We start from the raw sequence: 23,596 nt of genomic DNA, 5'->3' as shown, positions 1-23,596 counted from the left end.
AGCATCATCTCCTTGAATTGAGCATTCTGAGTCTGGAGATCTTTGACAGTCTGTTCGAGATCCATTTTTCTGTTTAAGAGGCAGACCGTGAGAATATGGTCCTTTAGAACACCTGTTATGCAATGTTATGTTATGCGATGCAATGTATGAAATGTTTTCAAGGACTTTTGGAATTTAACTCTGCATAAATCCCCAACAAGAGGGAAATGTTTTATTGCTACTTTTTTTTATCAATGTTCATTACAAAAGGAATAATAGTAAAAATACAAAGCTCAAGTCTCCCAGGGGCGACTTCTTTTCGGGCGAAGATATGCATTGAGTCTTCGTTCCTCATTAAGCTGACTGGTGAGCTCTAACACTTTCTTCCTTTCTGCATTGAACTGAGCTTCGAAAGTATCTCTCTCTTCTCTCAACTGGGTCCAGGATCTTTTCAATTCCTCAACATCAGTAGGCATATCTGGATAAGGAATGATCTGGGAAGTAGCTCCTTCGGCCTCTGATTCAACAGTCAATGGTCCGACTGCAAGATATGGCATGACAAGTTCGCGAGCTCTGGCGCGCACCCATCTGAGATAAGGCTCCATAGGAATAGAATTTTTCTTTCCTAAATTGCTTCTTTTCACCATGCCCCAAGCTCGTACAAACCTTTGGCGGAGACCTTGAGAGTCATTGTCATAGTCAAACACTGTACCTTGAATAATCATTTCATGTGGACCATCTCTTCGAGCATGCCCAAACTGACGTAGGGCTAAGGCAGGATTATAAGTAATACCTCCCCTTATCCCCAGGAGTGGTACATTAGGGAATTCTCCACAACGGTCGATGAGGGTGACGTTTTCTCTGAGATTGGAACACCAACGGATGTCTGAATGGGAGAGTGCCATTGTCCTTTGAGACCATTTCAGATTTTGATCATTCTTCAAGACTGATTGAGGGAGGTGCGAAATAAACCACCTAGACAACAAAGGTACGCAGCACATGAGAGTCCCTTGCCTCCTCATAGTACGAGTGTGAAGGGAATGCAAGACATCTCCAAGCAAGGTAGGCACAGGATTATGTGTGAGGAATATCTTAATAGCATTCACATCTATGAATTGGTCCGGATTAGGGAATAGCACCAAACCATAGATTAGCAATGCTAAAACATCTTCAAAAGCATGGACATTCACAACTTTTAGGAATTCTTGGGCCTTACTTATCAGAAATTTGGCAAGTAAACCTTTCGTTCCACTCCTTGTTACCCAATTGGTCTCAATGTCAGATTTTGTCATGCATAAAGCTGCGGCAACTTCTTCAGACTTTGGCATCTTTTCTAAACCACTGAAAGGTATTTGGTCCAGGATAGGTATCCCGAGCAGCTGGGAGAATTCTTCTAATGTGGGTACCAACTGATAATCTGGGAAAGTGAAGCAATGATGTTTAGGATCGAAGAACTGGAATAGGACTCTCATCATATCTTCTTTGAAACCAGTGGTAACTAAGTTGAGAAGATGACCATGTTTCTTGTTGAACTGAGCATGATCGGGAAGTTCTAACACCAAATCCTTGAGTTGAGGAGAGATCGTTACAAGATTGATCCGGATAGTCTTCCTGGAAGCCATAACCTGTTTAACAGAGCAAAGCTAAATTCCTAAGTCCTTGAAATGGTTAGTATAATGCCATGATGTTATGATGTTATGATGTTATGCAAGCAAAGACATGTCACACAACAATCAATCCTAGGATTTAAGGCTTGCATGAGTTCCATAGGTAAATACCCTCCCCACTGAAGTTTGGTTGGTTCAACCTGTCCTAGAATAGTAACCGGGTTCTAGAAGGATCTCAAATCATCGACCTTTCCTTAAGTCCACTTCAGTGCAACACCAAGTGGTTGACCGAAGCTTCCCTAAAGTCCAATCTCAAAGAGTGTAGTATCGAGTATCAACCAACCTCAGTCGGAACCGAAGCCAGTTATCTCACTACTTTCTAAAGGCTAGGATGAGTCAATTAGGGTTCTAAAGGTCTGGTTAATGCTTTGATGGCACCACGCGGAAGCCAAATTTTTCCTCAAGTGAACATGAGGAACATCAGGACGACCAAAGTGCCACATTAACCGTAGCCATCATTTTGACCATTCCAGTATACGCCGGATAGTCGCGATGATCTATTGCTACTTACCTAAGGTACACTAGATCCGGGTGTAGGATCTTTCACTCAGACAACCCCTTAAAACGAAAGAACAAATTCAAACATAAATGATTTTTAAGGTGGACCTCTCTTTATCAATCCCCAGCAGAGTCGCCAGTTCTGTCATACGGTGAACTGGACTTTTTTGTGGTTTTAATCGCAATGTCGCGGTTAGCAAGAGTCGCCACCGACTTTTCTTTTATCCCATAAGGAAAGGCGGAAAAGAACAGGAAAGACCTTAATTTAGATTCTTAGGTTCGGGAGGTACTTTATACAAAGGGAAGGTATTAGCACCCTTTGTATCCATGGTTATCCATGGGCTCTTAATTGCTCAATCATTTATGTTTTCCTTGTTTGAAAAAAGTGGTTGAGAAATGTATGAAAAATGTTTTGAAAACGAGAATTTAACTTTGTAATGATTCTTGCATGAATGTATACAAAGTGGTTATCTCGTATAGTTTTTTGAAAGTAGTTTAGAAAAATATAACTCGGCAATGATCCTAGTACGGATGTATGCTAAGTGGTGATTTTCTAAAAAAAGATGTTTGAAAGGTGTGAGGTGTGAAAAGTATTTTTTTATTATGAATGAGCAATTAAGGTTACACCTGTCCGAGGTCTTTCCGGGCATTTCCTATCCTTATGAGGGTAAAACTGTCCTTACTATTGAGAAGTAAGTAGTTTTATCCTTTGGATGTAGAAGGGTCATCGTAGGGTCATCGATTGGTCATTGAAGGCAACAGTTGTGAGGATACCTTAGCATTCGAAGGGACTATCATCATTTAACCGTAGGCTACACCGAAGGGTCATCGAGGGGCAAAGTCGTATTTCCGAAGGCAACATCCGAGGGACTATGATGATTTAACCGAAGGGTCTTTGCTAAGGATATCCCACATTCGCGGGGCATGACCGTAATATTGTAATCGTGGGGTAATAAAGAGAGGTCCGATATCATTTATTTAAAGTCCATGTTTTACGTTCATTAGGTAATTATGGTGATACCGCATTAAATCGATACATTAAAATCAACACATTAAGGATCACTACATTAAAATTAATTGGGCCATCAATATGAATCTTCACATTAAAGTGAAATAATTTAGAATCCATCTCCATGAAGGCTTCCCATGCATAAAGCGGAGTACCTAGCCAGCTATTTCTTCGGAAGAATGCTAGCCTTTACACCATGAACACACGGATTAAAGCATCGAGGTAAAATACAATTGGAAATTGCACCATAAGATAAATATAACAGCCAGGAATTTAAGCCAAATAATGCAGAATCATCATTAGGTAAACATAAAATGGGCGACAAAGAGACAAAGCAGCCCCTGTCCCGTTCGCCTCTGCTTCGCCTAGCGAAGGCTCACTGCAGGCTCGCCTAGCGATGAGCTAGCGAGCAGCCACGGGTTTGGAATTTGAGAACATTATGACCTCAACCTGCAGCATGACTTATGGCATCCAACACATAATTATATGGTTCAGTTTCACAATATTCAAGCACATTTAAATTCTCATGCAAAACTTCAAAATGTTTATGAATTCAATTATAATATCCTCCACAAATTAAGAACATGAAGTGGTACCATATGCCAAATGAGAGTACCAAACGATATCACATGCAAATTAAGACACTAAAGCGGTACCACATGCAAAATAAGAATACAAAGTGATAATCATAGGTAGCTTAAGACCCTAAAGGGATATCATATGCCAATTAAGAAACTAAAGCGATAGCAGTGATGCAAACCTGTTTACAAATCGAGTTGCAACCTTGAGTTGGCGAGCCGGATTGAGTTGGGCGGCGGTAGCTTCGGAGCGGGTGAGCGGCCTTCAGGGTTTCCGCCTTCTGAACTCTTTGGATCAGCAGGGTTTCGGTGTTTCTCCTTCTGGATGTGTGTTTCCGTCCGTCTTCGTCCGTCTCTGTGTGTTCTTTTTCGTGGCAGAGGAGTAGGTATTTATAGTAGTGGTAGTGGTGACCTAATGGGCTTAGAATGAGGTCCAAAACTCCAAACTTTCGCGAGCTTCGCTAGGCGAAGCAATTGCTCGCCTAGCGAGCAAACTAGGTCTGGGCTTTTTCCTGGGTCCAACTCTTCGCTGGGCGAGTGGCATGAGGCAATGTTCGCTAGGCGAAGGAGCTGCTCGCCTAGCGAGCCAGTTATTTTGGGCCGCCTGTGGATTGGGCCTGTTGTGAGTGGGCTTTTGTCCATTTGATATCAGTGCCTTGCAGAACAAGTCAGAGGGTCTTGGAAAATGCTTTGTAATATCAACGGGCAAATTTTGGGGTATGACAGGTGAGTTCCTCAGTCGATATAATAAGCATTATAAAATATCATGTAATGCTAAGTAAATAACACATTAATCACCCTAATCATATCACACATTCGGTAACGGCACATCAACTCAAATGGCATACTCAATACCAACACAATTCATTCTCATACCCAATGCCAACACAACACACGTATAACATTGGAATACATCCATTCATATTATACGTCATACATACATTATGCAATGAGACTCCATGCATGCGGTACCGACTATTCGTGAACATATAGTTCACCTCACCGATCAAATCCAGATACGGCTACCAAGCCCACTAGTCCCACTCATTTGAGACCTAGTGACTCACTCACTAATTCCTCACCACGGGAATTAGCTACCACCAACTCACTAATTCCTCACCACGGGAATTAGCTACCACCATAAAGACTACAATATGCATGCTAAATCACCTAGCAATGCCAACTCATCAACAATAATCCACAATGGACATATGCTCACACTCTAAACCATAAACAGTCCATTCACAATTGCATACATAACATATACATTCACAGCATTATGCATACCATCATACATTCATCAACACACGTATCAAAACATCATATCATGTCAAATAATTAATCACAGTATTAGCACACTCCACTAATACCTATACTGCTCAAAACAGCGGGAATTAATCCCTATTACATCATACGCCAATATAGGCCAACCACCAATTATGCACACATTATTCAAATATTAATTTTTCCAATTTCCAACAGTGTTAACCGGTTAACGCCCTAGGTTAACCGGTTAACGCAGACAAAACACGTTTCCTGGCCAATTTTAACAGTGTTAACCGGTTAACGCCCTGGGTTAACCGGTTAACGCAGACAGAACAACAATTTCTCAGAAATCACAACAGTGTTAACCGGTTAACACCCTGGGTTAACCGGTTAACGCAGACAAAACAGCAATTTTTCACAATTCATAACAGTGTTAACCGGTTAACACCCTGGGTTAACCGGTTAACGCAAGACAGAAAGCTGTTCCTGCGCTAACATGAAGCAGAATGCAGAATTATCCGCATTTTCCGCCGTTAGAGGACTTCCGGACCTCCGATTCCGATTCCGTAAAAAGCTATACGTTCGGGAATTCACAACTCACACAAATACAGATTCAATTACAGCTTTAACACAACTCATCCAACACAATTTCTCAGCATTCAACATCCCAATTAGGGTTAATTCAACGGTTTATCACTACCCATTACATGTTAACCCATAATACCCATTAAACGACGATAAACCCCCCTTACCTGAGTTAATCCGGCAATCTTTTAGCCTCAAGCTCTTCTCTTCTCCAACCTTCTTCCTCTTGCTCTGCCTCTTTGCCCTTTTCCTCTTTTCAGCCGCTTCTCTGCTTTCACGTGAAAACTCTTTTTACCAAAAAAAATGGAACCCTTTTTCCTTATTTCCAACTTATATATATTTTCCAATAATTATTATTCCAATAATAATAATAATAATAATCCAATAATTCCAATTATTTAATTAAATTAATAAATATAATATTAACTTAAATTAAATAATTATCTTATTTTTATCGGGGTGTTACACCCAGAATCGCATAAACAACATAAATAATCTTTCTATACTTAAGCAAAATTTCCAATGGACAATCTGAAAAATAAATACTGCCGACTAAAACTTGTGATCATGACATAGCCAAAATTTTGCACATAGTAGATTGATAACCAAGATGCAAAAATGACACGAATATGACAAATTGAGTTCAGAATAAAACCCGGGCAGCAACCAACAAATGGGATTCAAATGACAAAAAGAAGATTTACCGCAGGCTAAGCTGGATGAACTCGTCGACGGATGATGTGAGTTGTTTCCGAAGTCTGAAATTCCCTTCATTATCAAGTTCGAACCCACTTCTACTAAAACTTGATTGGGTCAATTCAAATGACCTCTGTGTTGTTTAACCATGACAGTGAACTCGAATCGCTTCCCCGCCTGCGGTCACATGAAGGATGGTTGTTGTATGTTCAAAGAGACGGACAACAGTCTTAGTAAGAGTTCATATAACGGAATGTATGAATTTGGCGAGCAAATTAATTTCGGAGTTGTGACGACGGTGATTGAAGATTTGTTGGATCTGCGTCAGAAGTCAGTTCCAACCAGAAGTGAGTATTTCAAGGCGTTAGATCGAAGACGGAAAGAGAAGTGGTTGAGATTTGATGGAGGTTCCGCCGTGTGGTGGTCGGAGTGGGTTTCGCACGGCGTAGGGGAGTGCCGGTGGTGGTCGCCGGTGAATGTGCTTGGAGGAAGTAGCGGTCGTATCGATGGCGGAAGGGGTTTGTGTTTCGTTTTCCGGAAGTGGTGGCATTGGATTCGCGACGGAGTTGTAAAGATGACAGAGTTAGCGTGATGGTCGTTGTGAGGGTGAATCGCGCGGTGGATGGAGGTGAACAGCTGTGATTGAGACGGTCACGATGAGGATGGATAGTTTTACGATGGCGTGGGTGTGTTTACGTTAAGAGGCGGAAAAAATGAAGAGAGGAGGAGTGTGTTGTGGTGGTCGTCGGGTGGAGACGTGGCGGCGAAAGGAGATGGAACGAAGGGTAGCGGCGAAGGGGGGAAGACGAAGAGAAAAAGCTTCTCTTTTTCTTTATATTTTCTGTTTTTTCTCCTTTACAACAGAGAGAGCAGAGAGTCTTTTGTGTGAGAGAAAAAGTGGGCCAACGACCCACCTCTTTTTCTTTTATTATTTTCTCTTTTCCTTTTTTAATATTTTTTTTTGTTACCGTTGGAAGAAGAGAGACTGATAGAGCGGAGTGTGGTGATGGAAATGAGGGTAACGTGTGAGAGAGAGGAAACGTGAGGGAGATAGGAAACGTGAGGGAGAGTGATGAGAGAGACATGAGTTGTCAAAAAATCTTTCCCAGATTTTTAATGTTGGTTATTTAAAAAGGGGATCCAATGTTAAAAATATATTTTATTTATTAATATTACTATTACCTATTATTAAAGAAAAATATCTATTAAAAATTCCTAAACAATAATTTTATTTAAGTAATAATAATACTAAAACAATCTCTAATTTGGATACTAAAACAAAAGAAATAAAATTGCCGAGTATAAATAGAAGTCAGACGAAAATTTGCTCGAAAAATTAAATCAGACATATTAAAATGATCAGCACAAAATATACTTATTGAAAAAATACAGCGTTTCTTCAAATGCTGAAATAAATTTTCATCGGTTAAAAGGCTCAGACGGGTCAAAACGCAACCGAAACAGTTGCTGAAAAATATAGCGGGCACACCAGTTTAAACTACATGAACCGTAGATTAATAATACTGGCATCTGCAATTTTAATTTCGAAACTTTTTATCTGCTGATTTTGTCCGTACTTGAGGAAATATTCAAGCGATTTGTCTGTATTTTCAATAAATTTATTCTGACTGATATTTCAGGTATTATTCATGATGGAATGCATGTCATGCTGTGCATATGATGCAAATTAAAAATGAAGTAGATTTTACAAAAATTTAAGTATGCCCGGACAAAATTGGGGTATGACAGCGTTGTCACCATTCAACGTTCGTGATCGCTCCATAGATCTGCATCAAAGGTTTCAATCGCCACAAGAGGTAACGATTCTATCACTGATCATGCCCATTCGTAAGGATCACTAAAGGAGAATATTTTTTTTAAATTCCACTGCATTTTGGACCGCTCTTCTCCTTTAGTGGTATCAGAGCCACTTACGAAACCATGCATCTGATAGTTGTTTATTTTCTATATTTTATGTATTAATACGATTAAAAGACAGGATGAATCAAAGAATAAATGAGTAATTAAATTTGGCATCATGTGTGTACGATTTGGATGATTGATGTTGACTATGCTTCGGAATCCGACGTTAGTATGGTGAAGCAGCGATACATTGATCGTCCATAGGTTACGCAATTGAGATCGATCAAGTCATATATATGATATAAGTAATCCTAATGCAAAATATAGTATATATGATATACTATTTCTGTTTCGTTCATTCAAACACTTAATGGTTGTTTTCCTTTGAACGATCAATGGTCATTTGCTTCTTGATCTGACATTAGTATGGTGAAGCAATGACGTGTTATTCAATCATACTGAATTAACAATCGAGGTGTGTTTGACGGTCTGAAATTGGTGCATAGGGTTCATGACGGCACAAGGGTTGTGTTGTCAAAGAGTTATGAGATTAGGGTTGTGACTACGCAAGAGTTGTGCTTTAATGTATCAAGTGTTGATGCGAAAAACGACGTTAATTTCAAATGAATTGTTGATGCGGAACCCCCAGCTAACTCTGCATAGTGTGATCGGTCACCGAAATTTAATTTGGTTTTAATTAATTAACAGAATTTAAATTAATAATAATAATGTGTTTAATATTATTGTCTTGTGGTGATCGGTTATGGCCTTAGTTTTCCTTTATTTTGTTTTGGGATTTTAAAATACGACTTGCGTGTCGTGCCTCTCTTTTAATCTCTTAATGTAACTTCTTTTCTCATCTCATTCCCTCGTATGTAAAACGAGTTTCTTTTATGTAATGTAATGTTATGAAGAAAGAGGACAACCTTGAAGATCTTGCTTGGAGAAGCTTAGATCGTTATTAGGTTAGCTTAGGTTCTCTCATTGGCTTGGGAAGACAATTACGCTAGGGGCCATAACTGTTTCATTATGTATGTTGATGCATGTGAATGTATGTTGATGCATGAGAGAGACGATTTATATGATAAATAAGCCGGTGAGATCAGAATAATTGCAAATTCCCTCAAATTAAATATTAAGTTTATGCTTTCCAAGTTTTAGCACTCATCAAGACTAGTATTGAATAATGTAGGTTTCGCCTACGCGAGGTGCATATTCTATATTAGTAAGGTGCGATGGGATGATTGTAATATCAAATTGCTAAAATAATGGGTCAAACTTAATTAAACACATTATAATAAGATTATATATGTTCAGAAGCAAGAGTTGGAATTATCCATGTGATGGATTGGAATAAGGAGTTATTCACCCAACTAAAATATTCGAGAGTTGTATTAGATACAATTGGAAGGAGTTCCTACCTAAATAACCTAGTTTTGTGTAATCCGCCTACGCGGACTTAAAACAAAGTGAAATGTGGATCTCGACCCACTAGAAAATCTTCCAACGGGATTTTCCGAATCAAATGGTGAGGGTCATTTGTTTTGAGTAAAATAGTGGGAGCATATTTAATTATAGGCCTAACTAAATATGTTATTGATACTTATATTTTCATTATTTTCATGTAGATTACCATGACAACAACCACCTCTAGCAGTATTTTGTGATTAATCCTTGATAAGGAAAAATTGTCTGGGACAAATTTTCTGGATTGGCACCGAAATCTGAGGATTATCCTCAAACATGATAGAAATCTGTATGTCTTGGAGAAACCTGTTCCTAAAGAGGAACCTCCTAGTTCTGCACCTAAGGCAGAAAGAGATGCTTATAAGAAGCATGTCGATGATGCCACTGAAACTGCTTGCCGCATGCTAGCTACTATGAACTCAGAGTTGCAAAAGCAACATGAGAACATGGCAACGTTCGATATGATCAAACACCTGAAGATGCTCTATCATGAGCAAGCAAGGCTTGAAAGGTTTGAAGTTTCAAAGGCCCTTTTTCAAGGCAACTTACCTGAGGGAGCCCCTGTAGGTCCCCATGTGCTCAAGATGATTGAGTATGTGGAGAACCTTGAGAGGTTGGGTTTTCCCCTCGGAAAGGAACTTGCGACTGATTTGATTTTGCAATCGTTGCCAGATAGATTCAGTCAATTTGTCCTTAATTTCAATATGAATGATATGGACAAATCTCTTCCTGAACTGCTAGCCATGTTAAGAACTGCTGAGCAGAATCTGAAGTCAAAAGGGAAGTCCATTATGATGATCGGAAATGGAAAGAGACAAAACAAAAGACCCACTAAGCAGGGTGATAAAGGGAAAGGCAAGGAAGTTGCCAAACCCAAACCCACTACTCCTGCTTTGAAGCCTAGTGGAGGCATAGCAAAGGAAGGCACCTGCTTCCATTGCGGTAAGACCAGACACTAGAAGAGAAACTGCCCAAAGTACCTGGAAGATAAGAAGAATGGAGTAGAGACTTCAACTTCAGGTATTTTTGTTATTGAAATTAATTTATCTACATTTGCATCATGGGTATTAGATACTGGGCACGGTTCTCACATTTGTACCAATATGTAGGGGCTAAAAAGGAGTAGAGATTTGGCAAAAGGTGAAGTTGACCTACGAGTTGGCAATGGAGCAAAGGTTGCTGCTTTAGCCGTAGGAACCTATGTATTGACTTTACCTAGTGGTTTAATAATTCAGTTAGAGAACTGTTATTTTGTACCTGCAATTAGCAGGAATATTATTTTCGTTTCTTGTTTAGACAAGTTTGGTTTTTCATTTATAATAAAGAACAATTGTTGTTCCATTTATTTGAATGATATATTCTATGCTACTGCACAAATGAACAATGAACTATATGTCCTTGATCTTGAAATGCCTATTTATAACATTAATACTAAAAGGATGAAACCTAATGAGTTAAATCCAACTTACTGTCGCATCTCGAAAAATACGATTCCTCGCAATGGTCGCGGAAAAAATTAAGTTCGAACAGAGTCGCCACCGAACTTTATTCATCTCAACAAAGGGAAAGGAAAATATCGATAAAACCTTTAGGAAATGGAATAATGGTCATCACAACCATATTTGGGTTCAGGAGTGGATTACGTAAGGGGAAGGTATTAGCACCCCTTACGTCCGTTGTACTCAACGGGGACCTTTTAGTTCTAATGTGCATTTCGAGTGTTAATTTATGTTTGTTATCTTTGGGTTATAAATATATTGAGAATAGAAAAGGATGGGAACCTCAGAAAGGAGAAATGGGAGGTTTTTTATTAGTGTGCTCGCGAAGATACATCAATCTCCTGCCTACGTATCCTTATGGTATAATAGGGAAATCAGAGCATTCGTAGTTCGGGGAACTACGGTTGGTTGGTGTCTTTTAGTGAACAACTGTTTAGATCGCGTTCTAAAGGCTAAACGTTGGCTTGTCTACTCTCGGTGGAGGCTTAAGCACTAGTTTGTTGTGCGCATTAAAAAGGATTAACAATGTTCTTTCTGAAAAGAGTTTCAGTCACACGGGGGTGACAAGTTGGATTAATATGTCGGATGTTTTGATTGGTTGAGATATTTTTGGTTGTATGATGATTACTCGGATAGTCGAGTAAGACAACTCGTATCCTAACAGTCGGGAAAGGGAATAGAAGACTCTAGACCGCTTTCTTTTTCATCCTTAATTGTAAAAGGATTTAATAATGATTAAGGTGTTTTGACTGGATGACGATTACTCGAGTAGTTGAGTAAGACAACTCGTATCCTAATAATCAGGAAAAGGAATAGAAGACTCTAGACCGTTTTCTGTTTCATCTGAATATTTATGAAAATAAGATGGTATATGGTTGACGTGTTTTAGTATGAACGACAAATACTCGAATGACTGGGTAAAACAACTCATATCCAAGCATTTGAAAAGAGGAATTGAAAACTCAAGACCATCTCTCTTTTCGTGTAGTTTTGATTGAGAATGATTTGACTTACGGTATGAATTGGTGAAAAATGACAATTGTTCGACTGACCGAGTAAAAGAACTTGTATTCAAACAATTGAGAAGTGAAGTTGAAAACTTAAAATCAACTCCCTTTTCATTTAGTTTATTGTGAAGATATTTTGATTTAATCGGAGTTTGGAAGTTGGTATAGGAACAACAATTATTTGACTAACCAAGTAAGAGAACTTGTATCCAAATAGTCGAGGAGAAAAATTGAAGACTCAAAGTTATCTCCCTTTTGGTTTCTTGTTATAAAAGGATTTGATTTGTTTGTACTTAAATGAATTAGAAATGACGATCACTTGACTAACCGAGTAAGAAAACTCGTATTCAAATAATCGAGGAGAGGAGTTGAAAACTCAAAACCATCCCCTTTTCATTTTCAAATGAAGTGTTGTTTAGATGTGATTAAGTATTTTAACTTTCAATGAAAATACTCGATGTTGGATCGAGGTTTTAATTTTGTGTTTACGAGTGGGGTGAATTTTATTTTAGTGAATGATTCATCTAATCGATTAATTAAAACCGAATAGGTCTCATTGTAAGAAAGCCCAAGAGTAAGCCATGTGAGGTTGATGGTGATGCTTTAGCAATCGACTTACAAGGATATGGAAATTGGCTTGATATTGAATCAAGAATTATGAAATTCTTTTGAAGTTGGTTGAAATGGTTTTGGAGCGGTGAAATTTGAAATGGTTTGTCGTGATTGTAACGCATCACACACATGAGATGAATAACTTGTACACATGAATAACCAAGCATAGACAATATACAAATCTCTAAAGTGAATAATTTTATGTTAAGTAGTAAGTAATGATAATGCCACATATTAATCAAAATTATATAATTATGTTAAATAACAAGTAATAATAATACCACATATTAATTAATTAAGATTATATAACTATGCTAATAGAGTTTTAATTAATAAATAAGAACCAAGCTTAAATCAACTAAATCCTAATCAGGCCTATACTAACCAAAGAAATAATAAAAAGAAACTGTAATTTTTAAAAAAAGAAATGGGTCGTTTAGGCCACATAAGCCCCCAGGGGTGCACATCAGCAAGGTAAAAAGTAGTGGGTTGGAACCCAGGGAGCCCAAGGGGCAAAACCCGCTCTGGTCCAACTGGAACCCTAAGTTGGATCTCAACCAAGTCCTTCCCACTTAGGGGAATTCGCGGAGAATGAAGAGACAATCTCTTCCAATTCCAATGGTCACGTGAAAGGATGAAAGGAAGATAATTAAATGAAACATGGAAACTTGAAAGGACAATCGGCCTTGGATAGAGTGAAGGTTGCCACCATCAATGACCACTAACCTACTCCTAATCAGAGTAAATGAACAGATCTTCATAAAAAAATCAAAACCAAGTTCCAAACTTCCTCTCTCTCTCTCTCTCTCATTCTCACGGATTCATGGCACGCAACAACGAAAATAACATGCAAACCAAAATCAAACGAAGAACCAACCTCAAAAGCGCATAAAGCAAAAATCATGTAAAGTTAGAGAAAGCCTATCTATCAAATGCCATGGATTCGGTTCAGCACAAAAGAATAAAAGTTGCAGCAAAGCGTAATGGATGATAAAAAGAAACTCAGAGGAGAAGGTAGACGCGAATGGTTTACCAAATCAGAAGTTCTGAAAATCTCCGAGTTGGCAAGATCTTTCGAATTCCAGCAAAGGCTTTCAAGCGATTCTTCAATGAGGTAAGCTATATCCCCTTTTGATGATTTGATGTTTTTTAGGAAATTCTCTGTGGGATGTTCTTGGCGAAAATTGTTTTCGATTCGCTTTCTGGGATTTCCAGAAATTTTCTCTGTTTAGTTTTTTTAGGTTTTTCGAAATCTTGCTGTTATGTTTATGATATATGAAAAAGAATCGCTTTGTTCTCGTGTTTTTTCTTTAGGGTTTTAGAAAAATTCCGTGTTATGTATTCTTCTGTTAACTTCTCATGAATCCCTTTATGAAGAATTTTTTTAAGTCTTAAAAACTCCTTCCTTTTTCGATTTGTCTCATCCCAGATTATGTGGGATTTGATTTGTTCTTGTTTTAGACCAACTTTGACGTGCTTTTTGGATGTTTAGGTTAACCTTACGGATAAAGTTTTAAACTGAGTAATTTTTTAGTTATTTTTCAGTTCCTTAAGCGCTTCTGAAAAGTGCTTTTTAATTAAGCTGTTTCTTTCTCTTTGCAGGTTACAGGTTTGAAATGACTTTGATGGAATGGAAAAGTGGGCTGTAAGACAGCAAGTTTGGAGGCGCGCCCCAGTCCAAAGAGATTTCAACTTGATTACCTGGCTTTGGTCTTTAGGATTTGTTTCCATTTGTAGCAAATTTCCACTTAATTAAAATATAATTACTTAGTTTAGTTTTTTTTAAGACAAAATGTGTATTTGGGCTATTTGTAACTTGTTGGATTTGAAGTCTAATGGCCATTAATAACTATGTATTCAACATGATTTTAAAATTACTTCAAACAATTTCTTCATTTTAATTTCATGTTATCTATGTATGTATGTAGAACTTCATGTATGAAAGTAAAATGGACCTTGGAAATGGATTAATGAATTCAAATATTTGAATGCACCTCTTTAATCATGTCATAACGAAGTAAGTGTATGGATGTGTGTAGGTGTTTAATTGGCTGCATTATATGGTAAAACACTAATGTCTTGACTGATGTCATGACATGTATATGTGACTACATTGTAGTTACTGCAGGACTAGCTAACACAGGATTATTGAATGCTGTGACATTCATACCTGTCAACAGATACTAAGGAACAGAAGTTCTGTTAGAACTTAGTATTCATTTGCAGTCTGGTTATCAAGGAAGAACCAGACCTGGCATAAGGCCTACTGACTGAATGTCAAACTGGATGTTGTGACATTCATCATTGACAGCAGCTACTGAAGATTAGGCAGAGTGGTGTTCTGCTATACTTCAGCATAAAACTTAGTTTGTTCTTCAAGAGAATAACAGAACTAACTTAAGGCCAAATGTATAAATGTTAAGTTGGACACTTTGACATTTATTAATGTAAGCTGGTACTGTAGTATGGTCATTTTGATCATGTACAGGTCAGCAAATTGTACAGTCTGTTTTCTGGAAAAACAGACTCAGCATATGGACCTTGATGTCAAGCTGAATGTCGTGACATTCGTGCCTGACAGTATATGCTAAATTGTAGGTTGTTCAGTTTTCTGTTTCAGCTTTTTCTCAGGCTATTCTTTAGGGATTCAACAGCAGAGAGAAAATCCAGGAAATCAACAACCAAGCTACATTCAATGAACCTAACAAATAGCCTATTTGTTAGCAACCTAAATGTTGAATTTGAGGGAACTTGTGTGACCTAAAATTCAGGAAAATACAGGTGCAAAAGCCCAGGTGCTGCAATATAAAAAGGAAGGCATTCCTTCATTCAGTCTCGGGGATTTTAAAGCGTGAAGAGTCAGTGTGTCCATCATACTTCACTGCTGTATTTTGTGAGTCTTGTATTAGACGTATCTTGTAAGCCAAGCCATTATCAAGTAGATGATTGCTTTGGCATAGGGTGTTCATTGAGTTGTAAGTGTTGTGTCACTCAAAGCTTTTAAGCGTGAGTGCTGTGTATCTTGATTTAAGCTGTGAAGCATAATCAAGAGTTGTTTTTGAAGTGTGACTTCAAAGTGTCTTTTATATCACTGAGGTGATTGAGGGGGAGTGAGTAGGAACTCTGATCTTAGGTTAAGATTGAAATTGCATTAGGTAGGGATTAAGTGATAAGTTGTAAACGGGTGAGTTTAGCTTTGAATTGATACTACTAATAGTGGATTTCCTCCCTGGCTTGGTAGCCCTCAGATGTAGGTCATGTTGGACTGAACTGGGTGAACAATTACTTGTGTTATTTACTGCACTTACTGATAAGTTCTGCATAATCCCTGTCTGTGCAGAATTGGATGTCATAACAACCAGTGTGACATCCAAAGTCTGATAACTAGAATTTCAATTGGCATCAGAGCAGGCACCCTGCCTGTGAAGTTCTGGGTGAGATCTAGGGAAGTTACTTTCTAGTAACATGGACAAGGATTTAGGACACTCAAACAGACCACCCATGTTGGATGGATCTAATTATGATGACTGGAAGCCTCGCATGATAGCCTTCTTAAGGTCTCTAGACAGCAAAGTCTGGAGAGCTGTCAACAAGGGATGGGAACATCCAACGAGGACTGATGAAGATGGAGTCAGTGTGCAGATTCCCGAAGAAGATTGGGACAAGGAACAAGAGGCATTAGCTCTTGGAAACTCCAAAGCCTTGAATGCACTATTCAATGGAATCACTAAGAACATCTTCAGGCTGGTGCACCATTGTGAACTAGCTAAGGAAGTTTGGGATACCCTCAAGGTAACTCATGAAGGTATTTCCAAGGTGAAGATGTCCAAACTTCAGATGTTGACAACCAAGTTTGAAAATCTGAGGATGAAAGAGGATGAGACTATTCATGACTTTCACATGAATATTCTTGAAATTGCAAACACCTCTGGTGGACTAGGTGAGAAAATGACTGAAGAGAAACTTGTAAGAAAGATTCTCAGGTCCTTGCCTAAGAGGTTTGCTATGAAGGTCACTGCCATAGAGGAGGCTCAGGACATCAGCAATATGAAGGTAGATGAGCTCATTGGTTCTCTCCAAACCTTTGAAATGGGCTTAGGTGAGTATGCTGAGAAGAAGAAAAGCATAGCCTTTATATCAAGTGCTGAAGAGGAGTCAGAAGAAGGATATACAGGAGGTGATGAAAGTATATCAGAAGCCTTAGCCATGCTTGGGAGGCAATTCAACAAGTTCATGAAGAAGATTGATCAAAGAGGTAGACCTAATGTCAAGAACATCCCGTCTGACATTAAGAGAAGATCAACTTCTGAGGAGAAGTTCAACCATGGGAAGGGAATCCAGTGTCATGGCTGTGAAGGGTATGGACACGTCAGAGCTGAATGCCCTACTTACCTCAAATTGCAAAATAAGGGGCTAGCTATCACATGGTCTGAAGGAGATTCTGAAAGTGAATCTGAAGGAGAATCTGCCAAACATGTCACTGCACTAACCAGTGTGTGTGTCTCTGAAGATGACACAAGTGCAGATGAGCTGACATTTGATGAACTTGCTGCAGCATATAAGAAGCTGTGTACCACCAGTGCAGAAGTGCGTGCACAAGGAGAAAAGCAGAAGAAACTCATCAAGGAACTGGAAGATGAGAGACAGAAACAACTGTCTGCCATAGAGGGGCTAAATGATGAGATAGCCCTTCTGACCTCCAAGCTGAACCAGATGACCAAATCCATCAGAATGATGAATAAGGGAACTGACACCTTGGAAGAAATTCTAAAGGTGGGACAGCAGTCTGGAACCAAATCTGGGCTAGGATTTGGAAAGAGAACTGAACACAAACGCTCAAAGGCTAGAGTTCAGAAGTTCAAGCAGATGTCAAAGCCAATGTCTCAACATCAAGGAGCTAGGATGAATGATCATCAGAAGAGGAAATACCAGAATTGGAGGTGTCACCATTGTGGCAGGCTTGGTCATATAAAAGCCTTCTGCTACTGGATTCATGGCTTCCCTAACAGAGCCTCACCTGTCAGACCTAAGCATAAAACACGTAAGCGATGTGTTCCCATTAAGAAGCAACAATGGTATGCTAGGATAGCACACACTGCCCTAAGGGCTTCTTCCAGAGAAGACTGGTACTTTGACAGTGGATGCTCAAGACATATGACTGGTATGGAAAATCTACTGGTAGATATTCAACCTCACACCACCAGCTATGTGACTTTTGGTGATGGTGCCAAAGGAAAAATAAGAGGAGTGGGCAAACTGGACTGTTCTGGAGTGCCAAAACTGAACAATGTGCTGTTAGTAAGAGGACTAACTGCAAACCTCATCAGCATAAGTCAGCTGTGTGATCAAGGTTTTCATGTTCAGTTTACTAAGGAGTTGTGCATTGTGACAAATGGTGACAATCAGGAAGTTATGAGAGGAACCAGGTCCAAAGACAACTGCTACCTGTGGGAACCTGATTTCTCTAACTTTTCCACAACATGCTCCTCAGCCAAGGAAGAACAGGAGGTGAAGCTGTGGCATAGAAGACTTGGACATCTCCACTTACGGGGAATGAAGAAGATCATATCCAAGGAAGCAGTCAGAGGAATGCCAAAGCTTCTGATTGATGAAGGAAGAGTCTGTGGAGAATGCCAAATGGGCAAGCAAACCAAGATGTCACACCCAAAGCTGGGACATTCCACAACCTCCAGAGTTCTGGAACTGCTGCACATGGACCTAATGGGACCTATGCAGGTTGAAAGTCTTGGTGGGAAGAAATATGCCTACGTGGTGGTTGATGACCATTCCAGATACATGTGGATAAGCTTCATCAGAGAGAAGTCAGATACATTTGATGTCTTCAAAGATCTGTGCATAAGACTTCAAAGGGAAAAGGACAGTTGTGTGGTCCGGATTAGAAGTGATCATGGTACTGAATTCAAGAATTCCAAGTTTGATGAGTTTTGCTCATCTGAAGGAATAAGCCATGAGTTCTCCTCCCCTATAACTCCTCAGCAAAATGGAATAGTTGAAAGAAAAAATAGAACTATTCAAGAATCTGCCAGAGCAATGATTCATGCAAAGAAGCTCCCTATGCACTTTTGGGCTGAAGCAATGAATACCGCGTGCTATGTTCACAACAGAGTCACCTTGAGAAAAGGAACCTCCTCCACTCTGTATGAAATATGGAAGGGCAGAAAACCCACTGTGAAGTACTTTCATATTTTTGGAAGTAAATGCTACATTCTCACAGATCGTGAACAGAGAAGGAAGCTAGATCCCAAAAGTGATGAAGGCGTATTTTTGGGATACTCCACTAACAGCAGAGCCTATAGAGTGTTCAACTACAGGACCAATGTCCTGATGGAGTCCATAAATGTCATTGTGGATGATAAAGAGGAAGGAACCGATGTCATGGAGGATGTTGAAACATTCCTTGACAGTCCAACTGACAGTCCAGTCAAGCCTGAAGAAGTACAGGAACCTTCTCCTGAATGTGAAGTAGAAGCACCCACCAAAGTGCCATCTATCAGAATTCAGAAAGACCACCCTAAGGATCTTATCATAGGGGATCCCACCAGTGGTGTAACTACCAGGTCAAGAGGAATAAACTCAAATTCCTGCTTTGTTTCCAAGGTTGAACCAAAGAATGTGAAAGAAGCCCTGACTGATGAATACTGGATCATTGCCATGCAAGAGGAACTCGAGCAGTTCACAAGGCATGAAGTATGGGAGCTGGTTCCAAGACCTGAAGGGTCCAACATCATTGGTACCAAGTGGATCTACAAAAACAAATCTGATGAGAAAGGAGTAATTACTAGAAATAAAGCAAGACTAGTAGCTCAAGGATACACTCAAGTTGAAGGAGTAGACTTTGATGAGACATTTGCTCCTGTGGCTAGACTTGAGTCCATCAGATTGCTGTTGGGGGTAGCATGCATCCTGAAGTTTAAGCTGTTCCAAATGGATGTGAAGAGTGCATTCTTGAATGGCTACCTGAATGAAGAAGTCTATGTGGAACAACCCAAAGGGTTCTGTGATCCTAACCAACCTGAGCATGTATACAAGTTGAAGAAAGCCTTGTATGGGTTGAAGCAAGCACCCAGAGCTTGGTATGAAAGGTTAACCGAATTTCTGACCTCAAATGGATACAGAAAGGGTGGCATAGATAAAACCTTGTTTGTGAAGGATGAAGAAGGCAAAATCATGATAGCTCAAATCTATGTTGATGATATAGTCTTTGGAGGAATGTCAGAACAAATGGTTAAAAAATTTGTTCACCAGATGCAGTCTGAGTTTGAAATGAGTCTAGTGGGAGAACTGACCTATTTCCTTGGAATGCAAGTAAACCAAATGGAGGACTCTATGTTTCTCTCCCAAAGCAAGTATGCCAAGAACATAGTTAAGAAGTTTGGTATGGATCATGCCAGGCACAAGACGACTCCTGCTCCTACTCATCTGAAGTTAACCAAAGATGATGGAGGGCCCAGTGTTGATCAATGCCTGTACAGAAGCATGATAGGTAGTCTGCTGTATCTAACTGCAAGTAGACCTGACATTTCCTATGCAGTTGGAGTGTGTGCCAGATACCAAGCAGAGCCCAAGGTGAGCCACTTGAATCAAGTCAAAAGGATTCTCAAGTACATCAATGGGACGTGTGACTATGGGATGCTGTATTCACATGGGTCTAAGCCTGTCCTATCTGGGTACTGTGATGCTGATTGGGCTGGAAGTGCTGATGACAGAAAAAGCACATCAGGTGGATGTTTCTTCTTAGGAGAAAACCTCATATCGTGGTTCAGCAAGAAGCAGAACTGTGTCTCTCTGTCCACTGCAGAGGCTGAATACATAGCTGCTGGAAGCAGTTGCTCCCAACTGGTTTGGATGAAACAAATGCTCACTGAGTACAATGTCACTCAAAATGTTATGACATTGTTCTGTGATAATCTCAGTGCCATCAACATCTCCAAGAATCCCATCCAACATAGCAGGACCAAACATATTGACATTAGGCACCACTTCATCAGAGATCTGGTGGAAGACAAGGTGATCACTTTGGAACATGTAGCCACGGATCTTCAACTGGCTGACATATTTACAAAGGCTCTGGATGCTACTCAGTTTGAAAACTTAAGGAGCAAACTGGGAATATGTCTCTCTGAGACCTTATAGCAACCACTGATGTTTGGGATAAATTGTTTAATATCTCTGACTATTAAACAATTTGTACTAGGCTATGATTGGTCAACAGATCATAGCTATGCTGCTTGCAACAAGGGTGGATACAAGAGGGTAAGGAGGCACCCTACAGAGAGAAGGCCACTGTACCTGCAGGAGTTCAAGGATGTTGTTCATGCAGGAGTGGTTCTGGATGTCAGAAACAAAATCATGGCATCTGATATGGTGGTACCTACTGTAAAGCAAAAGTGGGTGATCACTTGATCGAAGCTGTGAAGCAAGATCAAGTGGATGTTAACTTGGTTGAAACTGTGAAGTAAAACCAAGTCTGGAACTCTGTCATTGTGCTCTGACTATGTTGTTGGCTTTGGCAACATTTGTGACAAAAAGGGGGAGTAATAACCACCAATACCCCTAACAAACAGAGTGGGTCTCTACAACAGACTCTCATGACAGATCTGAAGATTCCCCCCCCCCTGCAGCTGATGCGAAGTTTTTATTTAACTTCCATGTGTGTGAGTGTGCTGCCACTCTGAGTGTATTAGCTAGTAGTATTCCGCTGCCATGAACTCTGTTATGGGGATCAAAGTGTTTGAGCCAAAAATTTGCCAAAGGGGGAGTTTGTAGGTGTTTAATTGGCTGCATTATATGGTAAAACACTAATGTCTTGACTGATGTCATGACATGTATATGTGACTACATTGTAGTTACTGCAGGACTAGCTAACACAGGATTATTGAATGCTGTGACATTCATACCTGTCAACAGATACTAAGGAACAGAAGTTCTGTTAGAACTTAGTATTCATTTGCAGTCTGGTTATCAAGGAAGAACCAGACCTGGCATAAGGCCTACTGACTGAATGTCAAACTGGATGTTGTGACATTCATCATTGACAGCAGCTACTGAAGATTAGGCAGAGTGGTGTTCTGCTATACTTCAGCATAAAACTTAGTTTGTTCTTCAAGAGAATAACAGAACTAACTTAAGGCCAAATGTATAAATGTTAAGTTGGACACTTTGACATTTATTAATGTAAGCTGGTACTGTAGTATGGTCATTTTGATCATGTACAGGTCAGCAAATTGTACAGTCTGTTTTCTGGAAAAACAGACTCAGCATATGGACCTTGATGTCAAGCTGAATGTCGTGACATTCGTGCCTGACAGCATATGCTAAATTGTAGGTTGTTCAGTTTTCTGTTTCAGCTTTTTCTCAGGCTATTCTTTAGGGATTCAACAGCAGAGAGAAAATCCAGGAAATCAACAACCAAGCTACATTCAATGAACCTAACAAATAGCCTATTTGTTAGCAACCTAAATGTTGAATTTGAGGGAACTTGTGTGACCTAAAATTCAGGAAAATACAGGTGCAAAAGCCCAGGTGCTGCAATATAAAAAGGAAGGCATTCCTTCATTCAGTCTCGGGGATTTTAAAGCGTGAAGAGTCAGTGTGTCCATCATACTTCACTGCTGTATTTTGTGAGTCTTGTATTAGACGTATCTTGTAAGCCAAGCCATTATCAAGTAGATGATTGCTTTGGCATAGGGTGTTCATTGAGTTGTAAGTGTTGTGTCACTCAAAGCTTTTAAGCGTGAGTGCTGTGTATCTTGATTTAAGCTGTGAAGCATAATCAAGAGTTGTTTTTGAAGTGTGACTTCAAAGTGTCTTTTATATCACTGAGGTGATTGAGGGGGAGTGAGTAGGAACTCTGATCTTAGGTTAAGATTGAAATTGCATTGGGTAGGGATTAAGTGATAAGTTGTAAACGGGTGAGTTTAGCTTTGAATTGATACTACTAATAGTGGATTTCCTCCTTGGCTTGGTAGCCCTCAGATGTAGGTCATGTTGGACTGAACTGGGTGAACAATTACTTGTGTTATTTACTGCACTTACTGATAAGTTCTGCATAATCCCTGTCTGTGCAGAATTGGATGTCATAACAACCAGTGTGACATCCAAAGTCTGATAACTAGAATTTCAATGTGAATGGAGTTATAAAGTTCAAAGTGCATTCTTAACCAAGCATGAACAAATAGCATGAAACAAATCTAATTCAAAATGTATGGAGTTATAAAGTTCAAAGTGCATTCTTAACCAAGCATGAACAAGTAGCATGAAACAAATCTAATTCAAAAATGTATGGTATGTACGAAGTGAAAAGATGACGATTATGAATGTGGTTGACTTATGATTGAAAATTTCCATGGGAAGCTTGAAAAGAATTGAATTATTACTTGTATAAGACAATGGGATGTGCATTGATTTATGAAAAGAAAGTGAATGGTTTAGCATATTATGAAGTGTAGTTTGGCTTAGAATTGGTTTTTTTGAATGAAATGAATAACTATGATACATAAAGCATGTTGATTTTGTCAACAAATGTGATGGAATTATATAAGGTGGAATGTGTAAATGGACTAGTAAATAGTGATCATAGACATAATAACATGGCTCTTAATACTTACTAATAAGAAAATAGATTTTGGATTAGTAATGTAAAAAGATTCAAACCACATTTTAGATTATGAACACACTTATGCAAATGGGTCTTTGAAACAAAGAGATCTCATGGGTAAACCACAAATGGCCGGACAAAATTGGGGTATGACAACTGCCCCTATTTAATTACCTCAAATCGGTAAAGTGATAATGACAGTAGTCTTTACGCATTCATGGTGGGAGATAATTAAATACACGAAGACCCAAA

At 39.2% G+C, this 23,596-nt stretch overlaps 1 long non-coding RNA gene across 1 annotated transcript in view; it reads right to left on the bottom strand.

The window, feature by feature from the left end:
* Positions 1 to 7,156, bottom strand: part of LOC127127696 (uncharacterized) — a 36,163-nt gene extending 29,007 nt beyond the window's left edge. The window contains exon 1 of the long non-coding RNA XR_007805431.1: positions 6,410 to 7,156. This is a non-coding gene — a long non-coding RNA (uncharacterized LOC127127696). The remainder of the gene's footprint in view (positions 1 to 6,409) is intronic.
* Positions 7,157 to 23,596: the final 16,440 nt, after the last annotated feature.

This window comes from Lathyrus oleraceus, chromosome 3 (genome assembly GCF_024323335.1).
Source record: "Lathyrus oleraceus cultivar Zhongwan6 chromosome 3, CAAS_Psat_ZW6_1.0, whole genome shotgun sequence".
NCBI classification, from domain to species: Eukaryota; Viridiplantae; Streptophyta; class Magnoliopsida; order Fabales; family Fabaceae; genus Lathyrus; species Lathyrus oleraceus.
Note: the sequence above shows the minus strand (reverse complement) of the source record. Positions and strands in the feature narration are given on the sequence as shown.